Source organism: Trichosurus vulpecula, chromosome 3 (genome assembly GCF_011100635.1).
Source record: "Trichosurus vulpecula isolate mTriVul1 chromosome 3, mTriVul1.pri, whole genome shotgun sequence".
In the NCBI taxonomy this organism is placed as follows: domain Eukaryota; kingdom Metazoa; phylum Chordata; class Mammalia; order Diprotodontia; family Phalangeridae; genus Trichosurus; species Trichosurus vulpecula.
In genome coordinates, this window is record NC_050575.1 from 71,083,838 (window position 1) to 71,100,982 (window position 17,145).

Below are 17,145 nucleotides of genomic sequence, written 5' to 3' on the forward strand. Positions count from 1 at the left end.
GTTGGTAGATATGACTCTGCATCATCATTCCATAGAAAGCAAGCAGCTGTTTCCTCTTTAGAGGGTGCTGCTCTCATTTTGGGAGGGGAGGGGCAAGGAAGCACATCCTATCTATTTTTTTACTTCAGGTCTTCCATGGTAATTCTTCCCTTCCTCCCTTGTGTCACAGTTTTCCACCATCTAATTCTATGAACAGGTCAGGATTCCCTATACTGTACTTCAGATGCTTCTTTGCTTTTATATTGAAGCCCTTCTTGCATTAAAACAACCACCACCACCACAACACTTATTTCTCCCTGATAACTTGAACAGGGGAAAGATAATTCTCAAGATCCTTTACCTTCTCTTCTGGGAGGGAGAGCAGTTCGTACTTTGAGAATAGGTAGCAGTTGAAAATTTTTTTGCATAAAATTGAAACTGTTACATACAGTTTTCTTTTTTAAATATATCATAAGTTCAACGGGTAACTTTTTAAGCTGTCTTGTTTGTGTTTCCTTTTGACCTTTCTGTTTTGTTCTGTACATTTATAAAAATACTTCAATAATCCTCTTTTCTTTCTTTTATTTTGCTTTTTTTTTCTTCCCATCCCTATTCCCAAACCCTCTCTTCCAACCAATATCCTCTGTCCTCATTGAAAGAGAAAAAAAAAAAACCTTTGTAACAAATATATATATGGTCAAGTAAAACAAATTTCAACATTGGCTGTGTCAAAAATTGTGAATCTGAGGGCTGCTAGGTGACGCAGTGAATAGAATGCTAGCCCTAGAGTCAGGAGGACCTGAGTTCAAATTCGGCCTCAGACGACACTTGACACACTTACTAGCTGTGTGACTTTGGGCAAGTCACTTAACCCCAATTGCCCTGCCTTCCCCTTTCCAAAAAAAAAAACAACCATGTATTTCATTTTGCAACTGGATTATATCACCTCCACTTCTGGAGGAGGGTAGCATCATTAGTATTCAGGAATTGAGGTTGGTCATAGATAACAGTTATTTGCATTGCAGAAAAACAAATGTCCCACAGATTAATTCTGATCACTGCAAAATTATTCCTTCTCTTTAAGCTTGCTGAAAGGAAGACCCTCTGTTCTTTGTCTTTTTTTTTTCTTTGCTAATAGTTCTTGGGTGGTTACTTCTTCTCAACTTTAGTGCCAAAATGACAATGAATTTCTTCAGTTCTCACCTTCTCGCCTCATTAGCGCTTTGACAGAAATACCTAACTTCCTCTCCCTGTGACCTACTAACTCCCTTTCTTTTCTTTTCTCCCTTTTAGTTTGAATCCTTCTTCTTCAGCTTTAGTCCTCTTTCTTTCTCAATTCTTCCCAAATCTCCTGTCTCAAATATTTCTCTTTGGCCTTCTTTACAATTTCTAAACCTTTCACATTTTCATAATCAATTCTCCATATTTCCCAGTCCTCACAAAAGTTTGCCTTCAGATGTAGGATCTTCTTTCCAGCTTTAAGCATCTGAGGTCACCACCAGGTTCAGAAATAGTGACTAGAAACCTTGTTCTTGCTCCCTCTGATACTTGGAAAGTGTTCCCCCAGCTTGAGGGAACATTCCCCACATATCCAGGAACTGATAAAGCAACCCAATTTCTTCCTAATTAGATCTCTTAAGGACTGGATGCGTAAAAGAGCAATTAAGTGGTATTCTTCAGACCATTCTGGGACAGGAGGGGTTCTTCTCCAAAAATTTCAGAATTCATTCTAGCAACAGATACTTTTCACTTTTGGGGAGAAGAGAGGAAAAGGTCCTAGCAAGATTGTACTTAAATACACTAGGTTCTATTAATTGAGTTTTCTATTTTGTTCCATTAATCTGGTAGGGTAAGTTTCCCTTTGTACTGATCTCTGACAAGTTCTGTTTCTTAGTTTCTCATATATTACCAATCCATTTTATTTTATTAATGTTTTGTGGCTTTATTTTAATTAATTAATGTTTTATGGCTTTTATCCATTTTATGGCTATGAAATAGCTTATTGGTATTTTATTAAATCCATAAATTAATTTGGGAAGTTTGAGCATTTTTTACTATAATTTGCTCAACATAACATTTTATTGAATCTATTTGTTCAGTTCTTTAATTTCAGACAAAACTGTTTTGAAGTTTTCTTTACATAGATGTGTGTCATGACAAATTAATGCCCAAATATTTGCTAAATTTTGTCATTATTATAAATGATATTTCCCTATCAATTTTTTCTGACCGTTGGTGATAAGTAGAAGTGCTTGTGATTTTTGAGGATTTATCTTATGCCCTGCTATTTGCTAAAGTCATTCATTAATTTGTTTAATTTTTTGGTTGAGTGTCTTTTATAGCTATAAAATCATCCATATTTTAATTTCTTCATTTTCACTGCTTATGACTGTTCGTGTGTGTGTGTGTGTGTGTGTGTGTGTGTGTTTCTAGTGTAGCCTTTAGTCTACTCTCCCATTATCCCTTGTTCTTCCTATGTGTCTAGGTCATCTCCTTTTCCACTTTTTTGGATGATAATATTTTATGACTCTTCTTGCATACAAAGCATTGGAGTCAACCTATCCTCACTCGCCACACATTTCTCCACTGTCCTCCTACAATTTTAATTCTTTGGAAATCATAGTTTCCAAAAAACGTGTATTTGTATAAGGGAATAATTTAGGATTTTTGGCAATTTCCCAGATTTAACCTCATCTCATCTGTTTGCCTCCTTCTATTCAACTTCTTTCCCCACCTCAGGGCCTGTCCAAGACACATGTACATATGAGCTAAATGGACTCCCTGTTGACCAGCAAGTCACAGTATAGTACCTTTGGGGCGCACACTGTTGTGGTAGGAGAAACTCAAACAGATGCTATCCCAGAGTACATTAGTTGGTGACTTGTTCTGAACTTAGACTTCTAATATGGTGCTTCTGGAGAATTTTGAGAGGGAGGAGCTTGAAGAGAAGAATCTATTCTCCATCTTGGAACCATGCAGGGGAGTAGGGTTGAACAATGTTCCTAGTCTTGGCGTAACCACTCCCCTGCTCTTTCATTCTGAGATTTTGATGGACTATTGCTGTTGGATATCAATGAGGTGCCAAAGAGACTTCCAGGATCTAAGAGCAACCAGTAGTTGGTGACACAATTAAGCACCTTAGGGAGCAGCTTTCATTAACTGCCCATCTCCTCCAAGTTTTTTGTCTCTTCTCCCTGTGTGAGGTAGTGAGAGAATAAAGTGTGAAGACTTCACAAGGTATATGTATATATATATATGTATTATTAATGTTTGAGAATCAATATTTAGAGAAAAGGGAAATGGGATAAATTTGAGTCTGTGGGAATCTGATTATTTAGCCTTTAGGAATGTCTTTCTCCCCCTTCTTCTTTAGATTTGTAGATGTCACCTCAGCTGTGAATGGAATACAAGATTGTGAAAGCTTCCCTATGAATAACTCAGTCAAGGTGATACTCAAATAGTACAATTTAGTTAGGATGTGGACCTCACTAGGCCTAAGTTTCGTTTTCCTGTAAATCATATGGTTTCAGGGAAATCAGGTGGTATTCACCTCTCCCCCTCCCCTAGCTTACTCACAAACCGCCATCTTAACATTAAAGTTTCCTTATAAGGTAATTCTGTAGTTTCTGTGCTGGTATTGGGTAAAACTTATTCTTGGTTAGATTGTGAGGCCACCTGTACCCGCAAATGGGGACAGAGGTCCAGCCTCTGGGGTGGGATTTCTTAGAATTGTTTGTACAAGGATATATATCCCCTTGCTTGCCTTCGCCCCCTTGCCTCTCTTCACTACCATCTCCGCCCTGGTAGTGGGAGATGCCCAATTCTCTCGAGACTTGATCAAATAAAGGTTCTGTTTTGTTTCTACCTTGGGAAAACTGAGACACCTCTGTTTTTTATTTGAGTGGTCTGTTGTCCCACACATCCCTATAGTGGGAAGGAATCAAACGGGGGAGAAGCGAATTCTGTCTCTGTAATCGTGAATGGTTTCTTCCTATCCAGATTCACTCTTCCCATCATTGCTCATTGTCCTTCATTGTTATCATTTTATTGCCCATTTTATTTATAAAATAAAACCGGGAGGCTGATAGTCCTCATCTCTGTGATTAATAATGACACAGGTAGAGAATCAGGGGAAAGTTTGGGTGTTTGTGAAGGTGTGGCTTCTATGAAGCTGAAGCTTGAGAAAAGAGAGGAAACAGATAGTGGTTCCATTTTGACATCACAAATACAGCGGAGATTCATTGAAATATCACCCCTAAGCAAGTGCAAGTTCTTATAAACAGGAGACCCTATAAGAAGAAAGAGATTAATAACATAAAATAAATTGATCCCTAGACCGCAAAAGAAGCAAAGGAAAGGGAGATGTGGGTTACTGGTACTTACACGTGGGCCTCTTTTCTCTGGTAAATGGTCTACATCAAGGGATACCTTCCTAGCTCTTTACAATCTTTACAATAGTTTGGACAATAGGCAATTTTTACCAATTTTTTTCCCCGTGTAGATTGTTATACTACTTTCTTTTAAGTGATTGTGGATCTTATTGAGGGACTCTTTCCCTGGGTTTTATGCCATCAGGATATTTTCAGAACAATACTATCTACTAACAATCCATACTATCTGTTGTTTTGTTCAGTTGTGTCTGATTCTTTGTGACCCCATTTGGGGTTTTCTTGGCAAAGATACTGGAATGGTTTGCCATTCTTTCTCCAGCTCATTTTACAGAAGAGGAAACTGAGGCAAACAGGGTTAAATGACTTGCCCTGGGGCACGGAGCTAATAAGTTTCTGAGGCCAGATTTGAACTCAGGGAGGTGAATCTTCTTGGCTCCAGGCCCACTACTCTATCCACTGAGCCACCTAGCTGCTCATTGTAAAAGTTAATTGATGTTAAATGGTTTAATGGCACTGGGGTCCTAGTCACTGTTAGCTAAAGATGGGGGAAACAACCAACGGGGACTCAAGTTGATGGCATTAGTGAAGCATTACTCCCAAACCTCCAGGGTACTCCTAGAGCCCAGAGAGGAGAGATGTAATGCCAGAGGCACGTTCACTACACGTAGAATATTAAAATATCAATAAGCTTCTCTCTCAGATAGCTTCAGAGCTCCAAGGAAGACCAAAAGAGTGACAATTTCAGGGGTAATTCTACCTTTCTCTGTCTTCTTCTCCTTCTCTCTGTACTAAATATGTCATGACCCTTCTCTCTGGCTTCCCATTCCCAAGAATGTAAACATACCAATGAAAAGCTGTTTTGATCAATCACACTTTATTTTAAGCTGACAGTCGATACTAATTAAGCAGAAATGCAAACAAACTTTAAGGAACAGAGATAAGCTCTGGAACTGGGTACTCACTCTGCCTGAGAAGAGATAGGATGAAGAAGAGAGGGAGAAACATCAGCATTGCTGTTCTCAGAAAACACCAAGAAGTATAGATCTCTCATCATCTCAGTTCTGGGTGCCATCTGCGTGGTACAACTCCTTCCCTCCCCCTTCATTCCCCTTTTCCCATCATTGCAGCAGAGGTGCTGCTGATCTCTAGTATTCCCTCCATATCTCTTTTCCCTCACTCAATTTTCCTCTTTTCTCTCACTCATTCTTCCTCCTTTCTCTCACTCAATTTTCCTTTTTTTCATTCAATTTTCCTCTTTTCTCTCTCCATCTCTGCTCATCCCTGCCTGTTATATTATCTTCTTTTCCAGGGTGAAGGGAAAACTATGTTGGTTTTTTAAGGTACAATTCCCCTTTAGTCCATGAATCGAAGCAGACTGAAGAGTCTCTTTCCCAGCCAGCAAAACTCTATTCTCAGTATGTATATCTCCTTGTTAACAGGATCTTCATACAGATGAAGAAACTGAGATTGTTAATGTAAGGATGCAGATCTGTTCTGCCCTGATTATGCCAATGTAAGGATGAAAAATGTTCAAAGGAACAGTCCTACCCTAAGGGGAAAGTACTGAAATGCTGAAGAAGAAAAAAAGGCAGTCCATGCCACTGTGTGTAGATTTATTAGGATTTATTGGGTTAATTGGGGAAGTTTAAGGGAGTTTACTGACAAGACCAGCAGTCTGAATGGCAGCAAGACAGAATAATGGATCCACCTTTAGGTCAGGTCAGATATCACATAGAAACAGAACAAAGAAAGCATAGTGCCAGGGATGGCCCAGGATCACGTGCAAGTTTTCCCATGAGATAATTGGAGCTTCTTTTTCTTGTTTACATTCTTTCAAGGTAGCCTGTATTAACAGGAGTCACAGGTCACATCCTCACACTCTGGCTTCCATCATACAGTTATTGGCCAAGTTCATCCAGTTAAATGTCAGAGGGGGGATTTGAACCGACTGACTCCAGGACTGGTGTTATATACATCACATAACACTGCATTTTAATGAAAATGGCATAAGTTTTTAAAGCATATTGGGGGACGGGGTGAGGAAATATTTAATACATGGTCAAGATACATGTTAATTTCTTTTTAGGGCTTCAGCCTTCCCAATGATCAATACCCTCCCAATGGTAGCCCTAAGCTGCAATAGATCACTAATATGGTATTCTTCAGTAAGAATCAGGAAAAATCAATCGATGTATAATTTAACTAAATAACTTTGATCTTATAATAAAATTCACAGTTTTAAATTTAAATGACAAGAAAAATAGGCAGATACAGAACATTTGAGCTGAATGAAGCATTTTAGAGATTCTTTACTACAATTCTCTCATTTGGCAAATGGGAAAACTGAGGCCCAGGGAAGTTCTTAAAGAGACTAGGGGCAGCTAGGTGGCGCAGTGAGTAGAACACTGGCGCTGGAGTCAGGAGGACTTGAGTTCAAATGTTGCCTCAGGCACTTGACACACTAGCTGTGTGACCTTGGGCAAGTCACTTAACCCCAATTGCCCTGCCTTCTACCCTCCAAAATAAAATTGAAAAAAAAAAAGAGTATTACTAAATAGGAAGAAGACACTGGGAAGTGATTCAGGGCATGATTTAATGTCTCTAGACAGGATTTCTAGAAATGAGAACTAGATGAAATCCTGGATAAAGATTTTGAAGAAAAAAAAAGATTCCAGTTAATTAAAAAAATTAAACAACAACAAAATCAAAACATAATAAAAAACATCCCACATTGGTGTTCACCTACTGCATCATTTTTCATTTAATCTGTGCTCTCTAAATAAATCTGTTTTGCTCAACACAAGTTCAGGACATAGATTATGGAACATATTTTGCTAAATTTGAGAAATAAGGTTGGGAAATTACAGAAAGAGAAATGAAAACAGCTTCCCCCTTGGCAAATGTTCTTGGAATACAAAAACACACACTTGTTTAAAATAACTAGAATGTTTGATGATGAAAGATGAAGAGCTCACATATTTCTCAAATACGTGATAAATTTTTTTGTTAGGCTTCTTCTAGTCCTTTGGTTAAATATTCTTTTCAGTTTTTTCTCCTTATAATTTATCAAAACTCCAATACCAAGTGAATGGTAAATACATTTAGAGCTAGGAGGGCCCTTAGAGGTCAACCCTCTCTTATTTTACATATATCTACGGTTGCATCCTATGGAACATGCTGACGAACTATCCCGTATACGTGTAACTGATTCACTGCTGAAGAGAAGATAAAGCAATCCCCTATTAGTCAGTGAGCAGTAAGAGCTAATGACTTACTGGATCTTAAAAAAAGAGTGAATGTCCCTTTGCCTGACCCTCCCTCACCTCTATTGAGCTAGTCAGGACTATTCGAGCCTGCCTTTGGAAGGATGAGGAAGGGAGATGTTTCCCTTCCCCTGACCAGGGCAGGAATGGCAAACTAGGAATCAGGGCAGCTAAAGTAAATGTATTGGTTTAGGGTTACCTGAGCCTGAATACTGGGGCCCTGACTGTCTTTTCTGCTTTATCTGGGACAGATAACTGAAAAACAATCCTGAGATGGACATTTCCAGCCTCAGAGACAACCCTCTGTATTCCAGATAGCTAGGCTTCTGGGTCAATTCTTTAGTCAGAGTTGATTTATAGCAGCATGAGTGTTCCTCCACCATATCCTTCTTAGAGAAGATGACCACATGACCACGGATAATGAAGAGGAGCTCTAGACCCTGGCCTGGCTTACCAGAAGACACGGACCTAGAGTATATTGTTTAGAGCAGACAATGCAGAGCCAAGGTGAAACATGAACTGCCTATTCAACCATTCCACAAATTGCTTCATGTTCAATGTTTAAGTCTCAATATAATAGCTAATATCTTACTGTTGCCACTTAAGTATTTTGTCAATGCTGATGGTGAGTTTCTTTTGTTTATACTTTCTTTTATGTAGAGGAAATAAATGGCTATCCATTTCTAGAATTACACCGCACTTTGAGTACCTTTCTACTACCCCCTTTTGGGGAAATGTTAGACAGTGAGCCAAATCTAAGTTTTAAGTAATTTTCCCTGAGGTTCTAGGGTGTGGGAGGGGGTGTAGTGGTGGGTGCATGGGGGGTATAGGGTGGAAAGGCAAGGAGGTGGGGAGGGGAGGGGAGGAGAGAGACTGACCAACCTCTCCAGATTCCAGAACTGAACCTGGTCCATTCACATAGGTTGAGAACTAAGAGGGTACCCTTAGTGGAGAGGGAGAATTTGAGGACTCCACTGCCTCTTGGTTCAGCAGTGGTTTTTTATGGTTACATACAGATGAGGAAAGTGAAATACAGAAAAATTGTTTTGCTTGTCTCATGAGGAGGTAGAGCCAGGATTAAATCCAGGTCCTGGGATTTTTGGCCCCGAAGTCACTTATCTGAATAAATAAGGGATTGGACTCTATGGCCCTTTCTAGTTCTGGATCTATGAATTCTATGATTTGAAAGTCAGGACCTTTTGCTATTTAGTCCTATTTATAGGACCAAAGAGATCACAGGATCATAGCTCTAGAACTGGAAGGGGACTCAGAGGCTGCTTAGAGGCCCCTCATTTTATTGATTAGGAAGCTGAAGCCCAATAGCAAGGTTAGAGAGGTGGAATTTGAACTCAGCTCATCTGATTCTAGGGTCAATGATCTTTCCACTTTGCCCAGAGCCACACAGCTGGCCTTCTAAAACTTAAAATAAAAAATTCAAAGACTTTTTTCCATCATAGGATGAGGTTTTGACAACTTTTTTTGGCGAGGTTTTTGTTTCTTTGCCTTCTATTAGTATCTAGAGTCAGGGAAAGTCTCATATTCGTTAGTCTTATGTTATTGATTATGCAAGATGACTTCTAAAGTGCCCTCTAATTCTGAAACTGTCATTACCTGATTACTAGTTCTATATTGTCTCAAAAGATGTCCTCTAGGTACGTGCTGCTGCCTTGTCTAGGAAGTCTTTTCTGCGGGGCAGCTAGGTGGCACAGTGAGTAGAGCACCAGCCCTGGAGTCAGGAGGACCTGAATTCAAATCCAGCCTCAGACACTTGATACCCTTACTAGCTGTGGTGACCTTGGGCAAGTCGCTTAATCCCAACTGCCCTGCCTTCCCCCTCCAAAAAAGTAAAATTTAAAAAAAAAAGTAAGTCTTTTCTGGCCTATGTCATTACCTGAAACCAGAGGATGCGGCTAAGAGCTAAGTGTTTTTGTATATATACTTTTTTCTGATAGGAATGAATTTCTTTCTCTTTTTTTCCTTAAGAAAATCAATTTAAAAATCCCACCTGAGAGACTATAATTTAGCCAGATAATACAATCTTTATCTTAACAAAATGCATTAATATCTGCTGTTAAAGGTATGCCCCTTTAGGTTAAGGATTGAAAGGGGCAAGCAAAAACTGAGCCAACTCAGAGACTAAAAGTAGTGAAGATGGTAGTTGCATGTCCAAAGAAAGCTCAAGAAGTCTACCAGATCTACTCTCCAACAGATAAAATACTCTGTGAAAAGCCCTTTGGCTAAATGATCTTTTTGGCCTCATCCAGGAGGTTGTGAGCTGGTGGCTAAGCAACCTGCCTCCCAGGAGGGCAACAGCCAAGTCCATCCAGGAGCCAGCCCAGCAGCCCAGTGACCTGCATGACCCAGTTTCACATTGGAGTAACCCATTCAACTTGGATAGCTTTCATTGGGAAGAGCCGCCCCAACTGAGGATCAGATTAACTCATTTGTCGCAGATGGTGCACCTCACAGTGGCTAAAGGATTGGCTTCTCAGAGAAAGATAGCATGCTGAGGCCTTGAAATTCTAGAGTTGTGAGTTGGCCATATGTGCTCCTTATATGTATGCCTCGATGCCAGTGTACTATAAGTTCATGGTCACTCTTCCCCCTACAGACTTTTTGTGGATTTCTGGGAGAGTATGCTCCTGCTTTTCATTAAAATTTTTTTTAATGCTTTGCAACTACTCTGCTTCCAGTGTCATTTCAACAAATGTTTTTTTTTAAAGCTACTTGAACGATTGTTAAGGGGAAGTATTTAATGGAGGCTCATGAGCTATAGTATTAAGAAGATAGTCACCCACCTTTCTGGGAACCAACCTTTTAGGGCCAGTGTAGGTTAAAGGAGTGAGCTCAGAGGGGGTGCTATATCAAGTTTTAATTTTCATACTTTCTCTTATTTATTATTCTTTTTTCCCCCAAGACCCCTAACAGACCTAAGGACAGTAGACACCAAAACAGAGGATATGGGGTGTTGGAAAGAATTGAATAGAATCCTTGATAATAATGAGCAGATTTTTTTTCCTCTTTTCCCCATGGGAGCCTAGTTTTGTAGGCTCTGGTAATATTCTACTAAAAACTAATGATTGTACACATAGCATTCTGCTGCGTACATAACCCGTTCTGGGTTCTTAAAAATCTTAAAGATTATTAAGTTGGAAGAAGAATCTGGTCTATAATCAATCAGCTGTATGACCTTAGACAAGTCACAACTTTCATGCACCCCAAATTCCTTAGTTGTACATTGGAAGTGATAACATTTGTATTACTTGTGAGGGTTGTTATAAGGATCAAAACAAATAATGTACGTAAAGCCCTTTGTAAAGATAAAGTGCTATCTATCCATCCATCCATCTATCTACCTATCTATCTATCTATCTATCCCTATATGCCATATACCTAGCTAGATATGTAAATTATTACTTTTTCTCCCTTCAAATCTTTCAAAATGATTCCTTAGATTATTTATTGGAGCTGTAAGTTCCCTTTACCCCTGGACTTCTCACATTGGAACTACTCTCTGCTCCTGCAGTCTCTTTCTTCGATTGGCTGGTTCCTCTCAGATCTTCTATTTTAAGGAAGACACCTAGCCCAGTCATATATTAAGTTCACACCAGGATGCACTCTTGACTCTCTAGACATTTCTACCAAGTCTTGTGAGTGCTCCCCTCCCTCCCCTTTCTTATATATGTTATTTTTCCCCATTACCCCATTAGAATGTAAGCTCCTTGAAGGCAGGGGCTATTTTTCTTTCTGGTTGTATTTGAATTCCCAATACTTTGCACAGTACCTGGCACATAATAAGCACTTAATAAATGCTTATTTGCTTTCTTGCTTGCTTTTTAAAGATTACTGTAATTTAGTACAAAGTACTTATTAAAGTAAATAGTTAACATAGACTGCTACTGAAGTTACATTTTACTAAGAGAGCTACTGAATCTCAGCGTTCATTCGGTTGCACCTGAAGAAGAATCCATTACACAACCCAAAAGGAGGCATTCGACTTTTGCTTGCAAATTTCTAGTGTGGGAGAACCCATTTCTTCCCCCATCAGCCTAACCCACTTTTGAAAAGATCTACCTGTTTTTCCTGTCATTATATTATATTGCCAGGACTGAATTTATTGCTTCTACAAGGAGCATTACTCACATATTTCAAGTGTTTAAACCAGACCAGATAAATATGCCACTTAGGATAATTACAAAGATATTGGGATCATAACTCAGAAGACTTATGTGTTTCTGAAACACTTCGGGCCTTTGTTTATTTTTTTTTCTTTTGATTGGGTGCAACTATGCCACATTTTATAAGTTGTTTATAAGTTTTTCCTAAAACAAATATACAAAGAAATATAAAGAGCTATGAGATAGAATGATTACAAGCATTTCTATAGCATTTTAAGTTTCATAAAATACTTTCATCATAACAACCTTAGGAAGTTGGTGGTAAAAGTATTATTTTCTCTATTTTATGTCAACAACTAAAGTCAGTCAATGACACTGGAATGAGTGCTGTATTTGGCCTTAAAGGGTCTTGGTTTGAATCTTTCCCCTGCCATTTATTTTCTAAGTGACCTTAGGCAAGTTATTTCACCTTTCTATGACTCTGTTTTCCCATTTCTATGTTGAGGGATTTGAGGATGGAATGACCCATACATAAGATTGCTTTTAGTTCTAAATTTTTGAGTATATGAACCAGTCCTCAGATATCACAGCCTCAAGGCCCTTCATCATCCTGGTTGCTTGTTCTCTGGACATTGTGGAGATTAAAAAGGTCCAAGAGACACGGTTTCTGGGTAATTTAATCATTTTATTAATAAGGTCAGCATGTTTATTAATAAAAGGATAGTCATTTGGCTATCTCTCTTAGACCAAAGACAATCTTGGGGCTTATAGAGTTTATATACCCTTTGAAGAGTAGGTGTTTCCCAAGATGGAAATCAACCCTTATTAGTTAACAATTAATGAGAGAATGAATATTACAATGAGGGGCTGAGAGTGACATCATGTTACTCTTGGACAGAGAGACTATTTCTATATCCAGACCATCCCCAGTCTTGGGCAATTTACACAAAAGGGTCTATCTCCACCCAATTTAAACAAAAGGGTCTGTCTCCATCCAAGCTTGATTGAATGGAATTCACTTTATTTTTTTTTTAACTCAAGGGCCAGAACACAAATACAGAATAGAGAAAAGGAACAAAACATCATAAACTTAAATATTGAAACTTAAATACAAAGTAAGAAAGAAAAAAAAGCATGTCATGTGCATAGCAGAATGTAAGAGAGAATTCAAAATATCTAACAGATTTTCATTTCAAGAAAGCCTATATGATAAATAATACATGTTGTATTGAGAATTCTCCATCTTGTCTTTGCTTCCTTGTGAGCTTTCTTTTGTTTTCTGCTGTGCACTTTTTTATTTTGTTCTTTTTTTTCCCTCTCCCCACCCCACCCCCCGAAGGCTAAAATAAAGTTTAGACATGTTTCTCTATAGCTATAGATATATACATGCACATATACATATACACATACATGTATAGACATATACTTTCCCAAACATACTCTACTCCTGATCTTTGTTTTTATATTTGTGCATATCTCTTGTTTCCTATCCCTCCTGATTCCTCTACTTTACTTCTACCGACTACCTTGCCCTCCTGTTATTTACCTATCCCCCAACAAGGATCCCTCCCCTATCCTCCCATTCCCATTAATCTAAACACCCTTCTATACCTCCCTTTTGCCTATTCCCTCATTCTCCCTTCTAAAAATCCCTCCTTTGTCCTCTCCCCGCCCCATACCCCTACTATTTTATTTCTTCTAAGTTTAGAAGACTTTTATACTCTTCTTTTTTTTTTACATGAAGTTTTTTTTATTTTTTTTAATTTAAATTTATTTATTTGACATATTTAGTTTTCAGCATTGATTTTCACAATAGTTTGAATTACAAATTTTCTCCCCATTTCTACCCTCCCCCCTACTCCAAGATGGCGTATATTCTGGTTGCCCTGTTCTCCAGTCAGCCCTCCCCTCTATCACCCCCCTCCCCTCTCATCCCCTTTTCCCTTCCTTTCTTGTAGGGCAAGATAAATTTCTACGCCCCATTGCCTGTGTATCTTATTTTTTAATTGCATGCAAAAACATTTTTTTTTGTTTTTAAACATCTGATTTTAAACCTTTAAGTTCCAAATTCTCTCCCCTCTTCCCTTCCCACCCACCCTCCCTAAGAAGTCGAGCAATTCAACCTAGGCCACATGTGTATCATTATGTATAACCCTTCCACGATACTCATATTGTGAAAGACTAACTACATTTTGCTCCTTCCCAACCCATCCCGCTTTATTGAATTTTCTCCCTTGACCCTGTCCCCATTCCTAAGTGTTTGTTTTTGATTACCTCCACCCCCATCTGCCCTCCCCTCCATCATCCCCCTCCTTTTATTTTTTTTTTTTATCTTCCTCCCTCTTCTTTCCTGTAGGGTAAGATACACAACTGAGTATGTATGGTATTCCCTTCTCAGGCCAAATCTGATGAGCGCAAGGTTCACTCATCCCCCCCTCACCTGCCCTCTCCCCTCCTCCCACAGAACTGCCTCCTCTTGCCACCTTTATGCGAGATAATGCACCCCATTCTATCTCTCCCTATCTCCCTCTCTCAGTGTGTTGCTCTCTCATCCCTTAATTTCATTTTATTTCTTTTAGATATCTTCCCTTCATCTTCAACTCACCCTGTGTCACACATATATATACACATATATATATATATACATACATACACATTCACTTATATATATACATAAACATATATATATATATATACATATTCCCTTCAGCTACCCTAATACTGAGGTCTCATGAATCATACATGTCCTCTTTCCATGTAGGAATGTAAACAAAACAGTTCAACTTTAGTAAATCTCTTGCAATTTCTGTTTCTTGATTACCTTTTCATGTTTCTCTTGATTCTTATGTTTGAAAGTCAAATTTTCTATTCAGTTCTGGTCTTTTCACTGAGAAAGCTTGAAAGTCCTCTATTTTTTGAAAATCCATATTTTGCCTTGGAGCATGATACTCAGTTTTGCTGGGTAGGTGATTCTAGGTTTTAATCCTAGCTCCATTGACCTCCGGAATATCGCATTCCAAGCCCTTCGATCTCTTAATGTAGAAGCTGCCAGATCCTGGGTTATTCTGATTGGGTTTCCACAATACTTAAATTGTTTCTTTCTGGCTGCTTTCAGTATTTTCTCCTTGATCTGGGAGCTCTGGAATTTGGCGGCAATATTCCTAGGAGATTTCTTTTTGAGATCTATTTGAGGAGGCGATCGATGGATTCTTTCAATTTCTATTTTGCCCCGTGGCTCTAGAATATCAGGGCAGTTCTCCTTGATAATTTCTTGAAAGATGATGTCTAGGCTCTTTTTTTGATCATGGCTTTCAGGTAGTCCAATTATTTTTAAATTATCTCTCCTGGATCTATTTTCCAGGTCAGTGGTTTTTCCAATGAGATATTTCACATTGTCTTCCATTTTTTCATTCCTTTGGTTATGTTTTATACTATCTTGATTTCTCATAAAGTCACTAGCTTCCACTTGCTCCAATCTAATTTTTAAAGTAGTATTTTCTTCAGTGGTCTTTTGGACCTCCTTTTCCATTTGGCTAATTCTGCCTTTCAAGGCATTCTTCTCCTCATTGGCTTTTTGGAGCTCTTTTGCCATTTGAGTTAATCTATTTTTTAAGGTGTTGTTTTCTTCAGTGTATTTTTCAGTATTTTTTTGGGTCTCCTTTAGCAAGTCATTGACTTGTTTTTCATGGTTTTCTTGCATCCTTCTCATTTCTCTTCCCAATTTTTCCTCTACTTCTCTAACTTGCTTTTCCAAATCCTTTTTGAGCTCTTCCATGGCCTGGGACCAGTTCATGTTTTTCTTGGAGGTTTCTGTTGTAGGCTCTTTGACGTTATTAATTTCTTCTGTCTGTATGTTTTGGTCTTCTTTGTCAGCAAAGAAAGAATGCAAAGTCTGAGACTGAATCTGGGCACGTTTTCGCTGCCTGGCCATATTCCCAGCCAACTAACTTGACCTTTGAGTTTTTCAGTGGGGTAAGACTGCTTGTAGACTACAGAGTTCTATGTTCCACGTTTGGGGGGGAGGTGCCAGCTCTGTCAGACCCGCACTGCTCCTTCCCCAAGAACCCCCAACCCGAACTGGGCTTAGATCTTCGGCAGGCTGTGCACCCCTGCTCTGATCCGCCACTTAATTCCTCCCACCAGGTGGGCCTGGAGCCGGAAGTAACAACAGCTGTAGCTGCCCCACCTCCACTGCCCCTGGGGCTGGAAGCCGAACCGCGAACTCCTTCCACTCCCGCAGCTTTTCCCACTAACCTTCTCAGCAGTCTTTGGTGTTTGTGGGTTGAGAAGTCTGGTAACTGCCGCAGCTCACTGAATCAGGGCGCTAGGGTTGCTCTGCCCGGTTGCTGGTCTTGTTGGTCCACGCCGCTCAGGCTGGGCTCTGCTCCACTCTGTTCCCAGCTCCTAGCTCCTGGCTCCGTGCGGGATAGACCTCACCCAGAGACCATCCAGGCTGTCCTGGGCTGGAGCCCTGCTTCCCTCTGCTGTTCTGTGGGTTCTGCCGTTCTAGAATTGGTTCAGAGCCATTTTTTATAGGTTTTTGGAGGGGCTCGGCAGGGAGCTCAGGCTGGTCCCTGCTTTCCAGCCGCCATCTTGGCTCCGCCTCCCCCTTTTATACTCTTCTAAATATAAATGTATTATTCCCTCTTAAACCCATTCCCAACGAAAGTAGGTTACCAGATCTACCAGCCCTCCTCCCCCATCTAATTCCTCTGTATCCTTTCTTCCTCTTGCACCTCATTTGTATAAAATAGTTACTCTTTTCAGCTGTTTCTAAATGGCTTTACTTTTTAAATTCATATCATAGTCAGGTTTACCCCCCTCTTTCTTACGAGCTCACTAATTATTTATAAGAATCTTAGACATACATTTTACATTATGTTAAAGGCAAACAGTCTGTCCTTACCCCTTATAGTCAGTCTTTGGTATGTACCTTATGTTTCTCTTGATACTTCTATGTTGAATCTTCTATTAAGTTCAGGATTTTTTTTTTAACAAAGTTTTGAAAGTCTGAGAGTTTATCAAACGTCCATTTTTTTTCACTCAAGATAATACTTAAATTTGCAGGTTATGATATTTTTGGCCAGAGTCCCAAGTTTTTTGCTCTTCGATATATTGTGTTCCAAGACCTACGGTCCTTTAATATCTCTGCCACTAGGTCTTGTGTAATTCTAATTGTGGCACTATCATATTTAAATTGTTTTAATCTTAATGCTTTTAATATCTTATCCTTGAGCTGGGGGTTTGGAATTTGACTATGATATTCCTATGAGTTTTCCTCATAGGATCTCTTTTAAGTGGTGTTCAAGGGATTTTTTCTATTTCTGCTTCCCTCCCTTGTTCTAATGCTTCAGGACAATTTTCTTTAATTATTTCTAATATTATTGTATCAAG